Raw genomic sequence first — 12,522 nt, forward strand, 5'->3', positions numbered from 1 at the left:
TAGTGCTTGGTCAATATACAGATTGAATAACACTGGGGATAGACTACAGCCCTGTCCTATTTCCTTCTTAACCACTACTTTCCTTCCACAAACTTCGGCTCTTATAAACGCAGTCTGATATCTGTACAAATTGTAAATAACCTTTCACTTCCTGTATTTTATCACCGTTAACTTCAAAATTTTCAAGCGTGTAGTCCAATCACAAATGTCGAAAGCTTTCTCTAAATCTATAAAAGTTATAAACGGAGGTTAACCTTTATTGAAACTGTCTTCTAGGCTCAGTATCGCCTTGCGTGTTCCTCCATTTCTGCGGAACCCAGAGTGATCATTGCTGAGGTCGGCTTTCACCAGTTTTTCCATTCTTCTGTCTCATATGTGTTGCACACCATGTAAAATAGCTTTGTCATGACTGGCTCTCCCATGAATCTCAATAATTCTGAGGGAGTAACGTCTACTACAGGGGCCTTGTTTCGACTTTGATCTTTCAGTGCTCTGTCAAATTCTCCTTGCAGAATCATATCTCCTGTCTCATCTTCATTTACTTCTGTTTCTCTTTCTGTAATATTGCCTTCAAGTTTATCAGACTTGTATAGTGCCTTTTACATATACGCCTACAGCTTACAGGTTACAGCTTCTTTCCTCATATTTTTAGTACTGGTTTTCCGTCTGAACTCTCTCGGCAACCCATGATAGGATATTTCCAATATGTGAGAGATCTGGAGAATGTGCTAGCCTGCGTAATAGTCGAGCACATTGTTTATCGAGGTGTGCCAATACAGCACAGACAATGTGCAGTCCTATGTTATCTTGTTGAAAGATAACATCACGGAGACCCTGAATATAGGGCACAGCCACCCGACTTAAGATAACAGGAAATATAATGGTTGTTGTCCTGATTACTAGCTATACGAGCCAGAGGTGACAGTGTAGTAAACTCAGTTGCATCCCATACCATTACGCCAGGTTATGGGACCATATGACTGTGACGCAGTCTGGTAACGTTTGTACTCCTTGAAACCTCTATACATGGATACATTCATCGAGACGCTGTAAGCAGACTCAGGAGTCGTCTGAAATGGCTACATGGTGCCACTTCTGTAAGTGGATCCACCACTGTCGGTGCCCCTCTCTCTGATGACACATCAAGTGAAGCCGCAACTATGTCGCGGTGCTGCCAGTCCCCGGTACTCCACACGTCGTCGCACTATTCGTTTGAATACTTTTCGTGATGCAAAAAAGAGCCCATGTCATGCTTTAAGATACGTGTCAGAATTATAAGATCCTGCATCGCCGAGCTAACAATAAGACTGTCCTGTCGGGCTCTAATTGCATGATGCCATTGAGATGATGTTTGGCATCGAGTAAAGCCGCCTGAATCGAATGGTTCCATATTTTCTGACACTCCTGGGATCCCGACGAACGCAACCAGCATCATCACCAAATGATAACCCGCAGTCTTTAAAGGTCACGCTCCTGCCGCTGTTGGATTCCGTCGCACCCTACGAGACCTTCCTCCTTGTGGCAGCAGACGCGACACAATCTTCTCGCAAACAAACAACATTCAAATGCGATTTCTGAATGAGAAACTTCTCTCTGGAATGTGTCATTCAATAGAGAATGTAGATGGTGTTGTCCCTACCGACTTTGTGCGAGTGTTTTGAAATGTAATTATTTACATAGCTGCTAGTTAACCTTTCGGGATGTGAGGTCCTGGTCCAAGAAACTCTACCGTTCCTTACTTTTCGTCTAGGACTGCGCTGGACATCCTCAGAGGCGCTCCTCCGATGAATCTTGCCGACTGACCGGTCGGACGTCCAAACGCGACATATATACTGTAGAAAAGGGGACGTGGTCAAAGTAACACGTGATGAGCAGATATAATCCTTGTCAAAGATAAAACTGTCTAGCGATTCTGCATAGCTACTGTTCATATGTCGCTAAGTTTCATTGCGTCCTCTTGGCTATTAAAGCAGGTATGTCATCCGGTCGTGAACGCCTTCAGTCTATGATTTATTTACATATCCGAACATGTAACATACGTCGTGCAGTTTTACGTTATTTGCATGTCGCCTTCATTGTATTGCAATTTAATGGCCAGCAATGTAAGGATTAACACTTACTATGTAGACTACCTTTTTATTAATTATTTCTTGCAGTTTTCTAAAAAGTCATATAAAAATAGGTTCCAATCCAGCTCCAGGCCACGAAGCAGTGTTGTGTGGTGGCGTGACTTCTGATCGTTTCTCTACATCCAGTATTCGTTGCTTCATCGCTAGTAGAGTCCAATTTTTCGTTGAATAACACAATAGGGGCCAGAAGCTTGCGAGTGCGTAGCGCCATCATAAATTACTCAACGATCTAAATAAGCTCTATGTTTCCCTATTTATTTTCCTAAAAAATATACGCACAGTTGGTTAGCGTATAATAATGAAATACCCTACGTCAGCTTTTTTTGTAGTTTTCCACATGAAAGTCCTCCAGTTCAGAACAAGAATGTGGACTCTCGTCATTTCAGAAGGCCGTCCAGTTATCAGCTGTTCTGCTCATCCCCTCAATTAACCGCCGGTAGCCAATAAGATTTATTGTCAATCCGAGAACATTACCGAGAATTACCAATAACGGCGAGAAATACTCTTCTTCATTGTGCTCTGTTGCCATATTTGCAACAGTACAATTTCATTCTTAGAATGACGAATTATTCACTACAGCTGAATTTTCGGTGATATTTTGGGTCGTAGTATAGATTTAGAGAAAAGAGAAGCAGCTTTATGAATATAAAGCCACTATGATTAGTGAACTCTAGCCCCGAGTTGAAGGAGCATGTACCCATATGTTTCAACTCGATGCCCAGATGGATTAGAGCTATTGTTGCTGCTAGTGAGGGTTATATAGGAGTCCGTGGGGCCTCCCTCGCAGCATGACACAGGCGCGAGTAGGAATTCGAAATAAGCATATATTAAAAACTGGCAGTGACCCTGGTGGTAGAAATTCTAAATCTTGAGAAACTGCTCTTTCCCAGTAGGTGTTTCCACACGTACCAGTTTCTATATGGTACAATCAATCACATGTTTCTCTAGAATCTCACTCACAGTGGAAGAGTTAAGGCATCTAGAGCACTAATACCATATTGTGTTTACTCTTTCGAGTTGAAAGTAAGCGAGACATGTTCTTGAGCCGTACATATTGCTGTTAATTGCCCTTTGACAATAGTAGCAAATCTACGTGCTTAGGACGCAGAGCGGCTAATTTGGAAAGGTAGAGGGTCCAACAATTTTCTGCTTCACTTCTTTTTCCCACTTAGTGTGCTCTTCTTTTTCTGGCTCGCTTTCCTCTTGCTTCAAGGAATGAAAATGTACTGAATACTACTAGAATTTAGGTATCCCACAGCGTCATGGGGAATGAGATGCTGTTAAAGTTAAAAAGTCCACAAACATCTTTCACGCCCTATGTGTTTAGGCATTTGGGATGATCGTCACATTCATAATATCTTTCACAAACCAGTACTGACCATGAAGCAGAATTCGTCTTTGAAATGCTTAACATTGTTGCCTGCCTTTTTATCTGCTATATTCTTCGGAGGTTTGATATAGCTGGACCCCCAGTTTAACGCGTCAAATACGTGATTGTGGACATGCAAGAAACGTATACGACTGAGTGCCTTACCATATTCTCTTTCCTGAATTTCGGAAAAATTAGTTAGTACTATACTCGAGATGGAATCACAGTACCACCCAGCGGTTGAGTTGTGTCATCACATGAACTTCCCACAAATGTAGATGGTAACATTCTCCTCAACACCACCATCTTGTCTGGGGGTGGGGGGTGCTACATAGTACAGCGTCACATTTTATGGCAGGATAAAGCGGATCTCTTAAGATTTTAGGGAGTTCCTCTTCAATAATGGGTATGCTACATTAAGGAAAAGATTAGTGTCTATGTACCCTGCAGCAGGCATGCGAAATCCTCTCTGCAAATGCGCCTACAATCGCAGAGTTCGGTAATCCGGTGTGACTGACCTGATGCAGTCCTAGTGCTGTAGGAAGGGCGAAGGTGTTGCTACCAGCTGACTAGTGAGTATTACCAGACGGCGTTGCACATGGAGAGTGACGCCATGACATCCCTGAGCGAGGTAATGGTCCCAGTTGCTGGGAGTGAGGCCATAAGGGTCCCACATATGGTGACCGTATCGTAGACGACCCTGGTGGCGGTGACTGCAGCCATAATGGACCCGGTCGTGGAGAAAGGGTAGTAGATGATCCTGTTCGCATCCCCCACACACGCCGACTTAAGCCACGAAGGCTCCACACATTGTGGTGGTGGTGGCGTTGGGCGTATTAACGAAGTATTAGGAGGCGGCGTTCTTGGGTGAAGTCCGCCTACGGATGGGACCTTCATGTATAAAAAATACTATTTTAAGTATTTTGCATGTCTAACAATGTCGGGAAAGAGTAAAACAAATCATGTGAGAGTAATGATTTGTGATACTTACTCATACATTGATCTGCATCATATTGGCCATTATATCATTATTGTCTTGCTGAGGACCACCTCTTATCAACAATTCAAGATCATTGTCATCAATATAGTTAGTGTTATCGAGCACGCCTAGGAACAAAGAGACATGTCATAAGCACTGCATGTGAGTATGATAGAAAAGTTATCGAAGAAGACGAAGAACAAGCACTAGTCATGTATTAGTTCGTCTATGATGAGGTGGATCCAGCCCTGTGAGCTGATGGAAGAGAATGGAGTTATGGGCTGAGACAGCTCGACCCATTCGCCTTTAGTGGTAACAGGCTTATCGACAGCATCTAGAAACAAGAAGAACAACATTCGATTAGCAGTTCATGGACGCATGAATAATGTGGAATATGAATGAATTAATAGTGTTATATATGAATTAAGTAATCGATTATTGGTGTCCATCCCTGTGGGGCAATAGACGGAAATGGTGTCGTGGCCTGAGATGGAACGTCATTCTGAGTATCGATTGCATCTAGAAATAAGGAGAACTCGTAGGTAATGCATTCAGATGATGCAGAAGAAGAAGAAGAAGAAGAAGACGAAGAAGAAAAAATATGTATCACTACTTACTTATATGCTCATTAACAAGCTAAGTCGAGCAGAAAATGGCGTCATGGGCTCCACAGGCATAAAAATGGTTCAAATGGCTCTGAGCACTATGGGACTCAACTGCTGAGGTCATTAGTCCCCGAGAACTTAGAACTAGTTAAACCTAACTAACCTAAGGACATCACAAACATCCATGCCCGAGGCAGGATTCTAACCTGCTACCGTAGCGGTCTTGTGGTTCCAGACTGCAGCGCCTTTAACCGCACGGCCACTTCGGCCGGCTTCCACAGGCATAAGAAAAACTCAAAAGAAAGATTACACTCATTATGTAGTGGAATCGCAGGCCAGACCGTAGCCCACACGTCAGCTTGTAGCGTTGGCAAGTGCACGGGAGGGATGACCTCAAATTAGACTGCATTCACCGCAGTAGCGTGACTGAGTAAATGTACAAAGAGGAAATAGAAATAAGTAGTAGTTTTCAGACACACCAGAAAAAAACGGAAGGTATCGTATAAATAGCTTGGGTACGAAGGAAAAATAACACGTAAAGTAGAGAGGAGGCGGGGAGGAGGGGGAGGAGGGGAGGATCGCGTTAGCGCTCACCATGTTGCTGCTGAACTAGCGGGTTGCCTACACACCTTGTGGGACGTACAAGCGCACAGGTGTGCCAAACTCAGCCTGGCTCGCATTCGCCCTAGCAACGTCACTGAAAGAGTCCATGAAGTAGAAGAGGGAATACGCAGCACAAAGATGCGCACTCATCCAAAGCAGGTGAAATATGTTATATAATCGGTCATTACAAAAATGTGCACTCATCTTCGTAAAAGTCTCCAGTTAACGATTCTGGAGCCACAGGTCCGAACCAGCTAGCTGTACCCACAGGGGAATCGGCGAACAAGAAATCGATCGTTTCGCTCTCCACTACTGGCGACAGTATACCACCATCTCCAGCAACAGAAAATCATAATCTCCATCCGAGGATGACGAGGAAGAACAAACTGATAACGTTTGCTTCATGCTAAGAGTGGTCCGCTGGCTGTCTGATGACGGCTGACTGATAGTCCCCCAGCTCGAGCTATTAATAGCGCGCTGGTGGGGGAAAGCATGCAACTATCGTCATATCAGGTTGGTACAGCCCGCCATCACATTATTTTCAACCAATCAGAGATGAGAACGCTGCTACCCCATTCCCCCCCCCCCCCCCGCCCCCCACCACCCACCAGTCAGCGTGACGCTTACGCCACAGGCAAGGTGGAACATGAATACAGCTGACGCAATATGTAAGCTGGAATACCGATCTGAATGGATGTATTCAAAAATGGTTCAAATGGCTCTGACCACTATGGGACTTAACTGCTGTGGTCATCAGTTCCCTAGAACTTAGAACTACTTAAACCTAACTAACCTTAGGATAGCACACACATCCATGCCCGAGGCAGGATTCGAACCTGCGACCGCAGCGGCCACGTGGTTCCAAACTTGTAGCGCCTAGAACCACACGGCCACTCCGGCCGGCAATGGACGTATTGTTCCAAAGAGAGTCCGAGATGACGCAGTATACTGTTTCATAGAGAAGCTATTGATACGAACCCCAGCATGGTTCTAAAACTCTAAAACTTCGTCCGAACAGGCCTGGGAAGGCCCAACGGTACCGACCGGCCGTCATGTCATCCTCTGACCACAGGCGTCACTGGATGCGGATACATAGGGGCATGTGGTCAGCACACCGCTCTCCCGGCTGTATGTCAGTTAACCAGATTACATCTGGCTCTGCCACAGTGGACAGACACTGCTCCACAGTAAAGCCATGTGCGCTATACAGGGTGAGTCATCTAACGTTACCGCTGGATATATTTCGTAAACCACATCAAATACTGACGAACCGATTCCACAGACCGAACGTGAGGACAGGGGCTAGTGTAATTGTTTAATACAAACCATACAACAATTAACGGAAGTATGTTTTTTAACACAAACCTACGTTTTTTTAAATGGAACCACGTTTGTCTTGTTAGCACATCTGAACATACACTCCTGGAAATTGAAATAAGAACACCGTGAATTCATTGTCCCAGGAATGGGAAACTTTATTGACACATTCCTGGGGTCAGATACATCACATGATCACACTGACAGAACCACAGGCACATAGACACAGGCAACAGAGCATGCACAATGTCGGCACTAGTACAGTGTATATCCACCTTTCGCAGCAATGCAGGCTGCTATTCTCCCATGGAGACGATCGTAGAGATGCTGGATGTAGTCCTGTGGAACGGCTTGCCATGCCATTTCCACCTGGCGCCTCAGTTGGACTAGCGTTCGTGCTGGACGTGCAGACCGCGTGAGACGACGCTTCATCCAGTCCCAAACATGCTCAATGGGGGACAGATCCGGAGATCTTGCTGGCCAGGGTAGTTGACTTACACTTTCTAGAGCACGTTGGGTGGCACGGGATACATGCGGACGTGCATTGTCCTGTTGGAACAGCAAGTTCCCTTGCCGGTCTAGGAATGGTAGAACGATAGGTTTGATGACGGTTTGGATGTACCGTGCACTATTCAGTGTCCCCTCGACGATAACCAGTGGTGTACGGCCAGTGTAGGAGATCGCTCCCCACACCATGATGCCAGGTGTTGGCCCTGTGTGCCTCGGTCGTATGCAGTCCTGATTGTGGCGCTCACCTGCACGGCGCCAAACACGCATACGACCATCATTGGCACCAAGGCAGGAGCGACTCTCATCGCTGAAGACGACACGTCTCCATTCGTCCCTCCATTCACGCCTCTCGCGACACCACTGGAGGCGGGCTGCACGATGTTGGGGCGTGAGCGGAAGACGGCCTAACGGTGTGCGGGACCGTAGCCCAGCTTCATGGAGACGGTTGCGATTGGTCCTCGCCGATACCCCAGGAGCAACAGTGTCCCTAATTTGCTGGGAAGTGGCGGTGCGGTCCCCTACGTCACTGCGTAGGATCCTACGGTCTTGGCGTGCATCCGTGCGTCGCTGCGGTCCGGTCCCAGGTCGACGGGCACGTGCACCTTCCGCCGACCACTGGCGACAACATCGATGTACTGTGGAGACCTCACGCCCCACGTGTTGAGCAATTCGGCGGTACGTCCACCCGGCCTCCCGCATGCCCACTATACGCCCTCGCTCAAAGTCCGTCAACTGCACATACGGTTCACGTCGACGCTGTCGCGGCATGCTACCAGTGTTAAAGACTGCGATGGAGCTCCGTATGCCACGGCAAACTGGCTGACACTGACGGCGGCGGTGCACAAATGCTGCGCAGCTAGCGCCATTCGACGGCCAACACCGCGGTTCCTGGTGTGTCCACTGTGCCGTGCGTGTGATCATTGCTTGTACAGCCCTCTCGCAGTGTCCGGAGCAAGTATGGTGGGTCTGACACACCGGTGTCAATGTGTTCTTTTTTCCATTTCCAGGAGTGTATAAACAAATACGTAATCAGTACCGTTTGTTGCATTGTAAAATGTTAATAACATCCGGAGATATTGTAACCTAAAGTTGACGCTTGAAACCTCCGACGTTGAGTTGCGTGTTGTAACAAACACGGGCCACGGTCGGCGAGCAGTATCTGCAGGGACATGTTTACTATGACGACCGTGTTTACGAGTGTGGCTGTAGTGCACTGTTGTGGTTTGGTCTAGCTGTCGCAGTGTCCGCATGTAGCGAGCGCTTGCTGCTATTGTTATTCTGCATTCGTCTCCGCACGCAGACCAACTGTAGTACACCGTGTTACCAGACGTCTGTGATAGTGTAGTGTTGTAGGAACTGTGACCATGGTGTATTCGAACTCTGGAAAGGCGGAGATGATACTCTTCTATGGCGAGTGTCGACGAAATGCAACTGAAGCCTGCAGGGTGTATGCAGAACGGTACCCGGACAGAGAGCATCCAACGTGCCGCACATTGCAAAACATCTACCGCCAACTGTATGCAACAGGTATGGTCGTAGCACGCAAACGGGTCCGTAACAGGCCCGTCACAGGAGAAGCGGGTGCAGTTGGTGTGTTAGCTGCTGTCGCCATGAACCCACACATGAGTACACGGGACATTGCGAGAGCCGATAGACTGAGTCAAAGTGGTGTCATGCGCATACTGCATCGTCACCGCTTTCACCCGTTTCATGTGTCGCTACATCAGCAATTACATGGTGATGACTTTAATCATCGAGTGCAATTCTGTCAATGGGCATTAACAGAGAATGCGTTGCAGTTCTACCTGTTTACCGATGAAGCGGGTTTCACAAATCACGGGGCAGTGAACCTACGGAACATGCATTACTGGCCCGTGGACAATCCTCGCTGGCTCAGACAGGTAGAGCGACAGCGACCGTGGACTGTAAATGCATGGTGCGGAATCATTGGCGACCACCTCATTGGTCCTCACTTCATTGCAGGGGCCCAAACAGCTGCAACATACATCGCGTTTCTACAGAATGATCTGCCAACGTTGCTCGAAAATGTCCCACTGGAAACACGTCGATGTGTGTGGTATCAGCATGATGGTGCACCTGCACATTCCGCAATTAACACTAGGCTGACCCTTGACAGGATGTTCGACGGGCGTTTCATAGGACGTGGAGGACGCATAAATTGGCCAGCCCGTTCTCCTGATCTTACACCTCTGGACCTCTTTCTGTGGGGTACGTTAAAGGAGAATGTGTACCGTGATGTGCCTACAACCCCAGAGGATATGAAACAACGTATTGTGGCAGCCTGCGGCGACATTACACCAGATGTACTGCGGCGTGTACGCCGGCCGCGGTGGTCTCGCGGTTCTAGGCGCGCAGTCCGGAACCGCGCGACTGCTGCTGTCGCAGGTTCGAATCCTGCCTCGGGCATGGATGTGTGTGATGTCCTTAGGTTAGTTAAGTTGAAGTAGTTCTGAGTTCTAGGGGACTGATGACCACAGCTGTTAAGTCCCATAGTGCTCAGAGCCATTTTGAACTGCGGCGTGTACAACATTCATTACGCCAGAGATTGCAATTGTGTGCAGCAAATGATGGCCACCACATTGAACATCTATTAGCCTGACATGTCGGGACACACTCTATTCCACTCCGTAATTGAAAACGGAAACCACGTGTGTACGCGTACCTCACCCATCATGGTAATGTACATGTGCGTCAGTGAAAAAGACCAATAAAAAGCTGTTAGCATGTGGACGTAATGTGCTGTTTCAGTCCATCACCGTTCCCTTTGGATCCCTACGTAATTTGGTGCTCTCCGATACACACGATCGAACAGCGGAGGAGTGGTACTCAAGCGTCAACTTTACGTTACAATATCTCCGGATGTAGTTAACATTTTACAATGCAACAAACGGCACTGATTATGTATTTGTTTATATGTTCAGATGTGCTAACAAAACTAACGTGGTTCCATTTAAAAAAAAGTAGGTTTGTGTTAAAATACATACTTCCGTGCATTTTTGTATGGTTTGTATTAAACAATTACACTAGCCCCTCTCCTCACGTTAGGTCTGTGGAATCGGTTCGTCAGTATTTGATGTGGTTTACGAAATATATCCAGCGGTAACGTTAAGTGACTCACCCTTATACTACGTCTTCAGCGTACACTCAGGTGTTATGCTTTGAAGAGGAGCCCAACCATTTCACTAATACCATGCTCGCTCGACGTCTTACAAAGCGCTCTCTGTAATTCCTCTGTGTAGAAATTACCTGCGATTTTTTCACCTCCACCGTCTTCTAAGGTATAAGTCTTTGGATTTGTGCGTCGCACTTTGGAAACTGTATATATCTCCGTTGACCAGTTTGGTAGATATTATTTCTCAAACACTGTTTTGCATTTTGAAACACACACCGAATCACTAACAGTAAATTTCTGTCTACGTGGATCCAGCATTTTAATGCGATTGTATTCTGTATTCAGAAGCTTATTATCACGGATGTCAATAGGTCGCATTTTAATGGTGTCATCTTGAGGGCAGTTATACTGATCAATTATTTGTGGGAGAATATCGAGCCACTGATGTGATTCTCGAAGTTTAAACTGAACCCACATACCGTTTTTTTTTTATTTTCCTGTTCAAGTGCTCCACAATACTCGCTTTCATGGGAGTGAATGTCAATTAGTGATGTATTCTGTACCGATCCGTCACCAGCCTGAAACAGCGATTGTAGAATTCATCCTCATGGTCAGTTTGAACATTGTCAGGCATCGATTCGTTCCTGTCTGAAGCAGCTGTTCAAAGGCGTCCACTACTTCTTTACAAATCTTTGCCTTCACAGATAGGGCCCAGTCAAATTTCGAATACGTGTGTATAACCATTAAAACATACTTGAAACCTCTATTTGCACGTGAATATTGTATCATATCCAAGAGCGCTGCCTGCCAGAAATCATTCAAACCACGTATAATAATAGGTCTACGTTCCAATGTCCTCACTGGTTTATGGAGCTCTCGGACAACCGTTTCCATAATTATAGCGCGTCTTTCTCTTAGCTCGGAGATCACTGATATAATTTCATTCGTGTGCGATGTATTCCCCGAGGCGGACGATGCAGTGAGCAGCCGTAATCGTTCTATGATTTCGTTATAGTTGTCTTTGTGTATGTATTCGACAGGTCTCTTGTTCATTCTCTTATGCTCGATGTCGATACTTCACCCAAGCCATGTACAGCTTCTAATGCAGGTACGATAATATTCATGTATGTCTTGCTGTTCGGGATTTTTATTCATCCATGTCGCGTTTTGTTTAGCCTGTATGCGTTAGTCATATGTAATATTTCAGCATATGATCGTATCTCTTTGGGGAGATACGTGCTAGGATTCGAAGTTTTTAAGAATATCAGATCCACTAAACTGGATGTTTGCTCAAACCTCTTCTCTCCAACGTGTATTAAATACATGATTAAGCGTACAGTATGCTTTCCCAGTATATACGGTTTATCCCTTGTGACTCCATATGTCCTACCTATTTTGCAAGCACTGTGATGGGTAATGTAAACGGTAACAGTATATATCTCTTCCTCCTCTTCCTCCTCCTCCTACTCTTCTTCTTCTTCTTCTTCTTCTTCACCCATTCTCCTGTCTCTTCCTTAGCGTGGGAGCCTTTGAAAACTTTCGGTTACTAGCCTAAACGTCTCTGAAAGAGTATTACCTTGCTCCAACTGTTCTAATTTCAGCAACCGTAATTTACGGCGAATAGCCTTGTGCGCCTCGTTGAATTTGCGGTTTTTCAACATATTGCTGCGTACTAAACTGACTTCAAGGTAGAATACAATTTATACACATACGTTAATGCATTGGGTCCTCACCACAGGCTCCCCAGTCAAGACCAGTGCTAGTGCAAAGTCATGCTCAGAACAAGTGTCCCAAGAGCAACCCACTTACATCATGAGTCAAGACCGGAGTCTGAATCAGAAGACCACTCCCGACCTGAGTCTGAATCAGAAGACCGA

This window comes from Schistocerca serialis, chromosome 3 (assembly GCF_023864345.2).
Source record: "Schistocerca serialis cubense isolate TAMUIC-IGC-003099 chromosome 3, iqSchSeri2.2, whole genome shotgun sequence".
NCBI classification, from domain to species: domain Eukaryota; kingdom Metazoa; phylum Arthropoda; class Insecta; order Orthoptera; family Acrididae; genus Schistocerca; species Schistocerca serialis.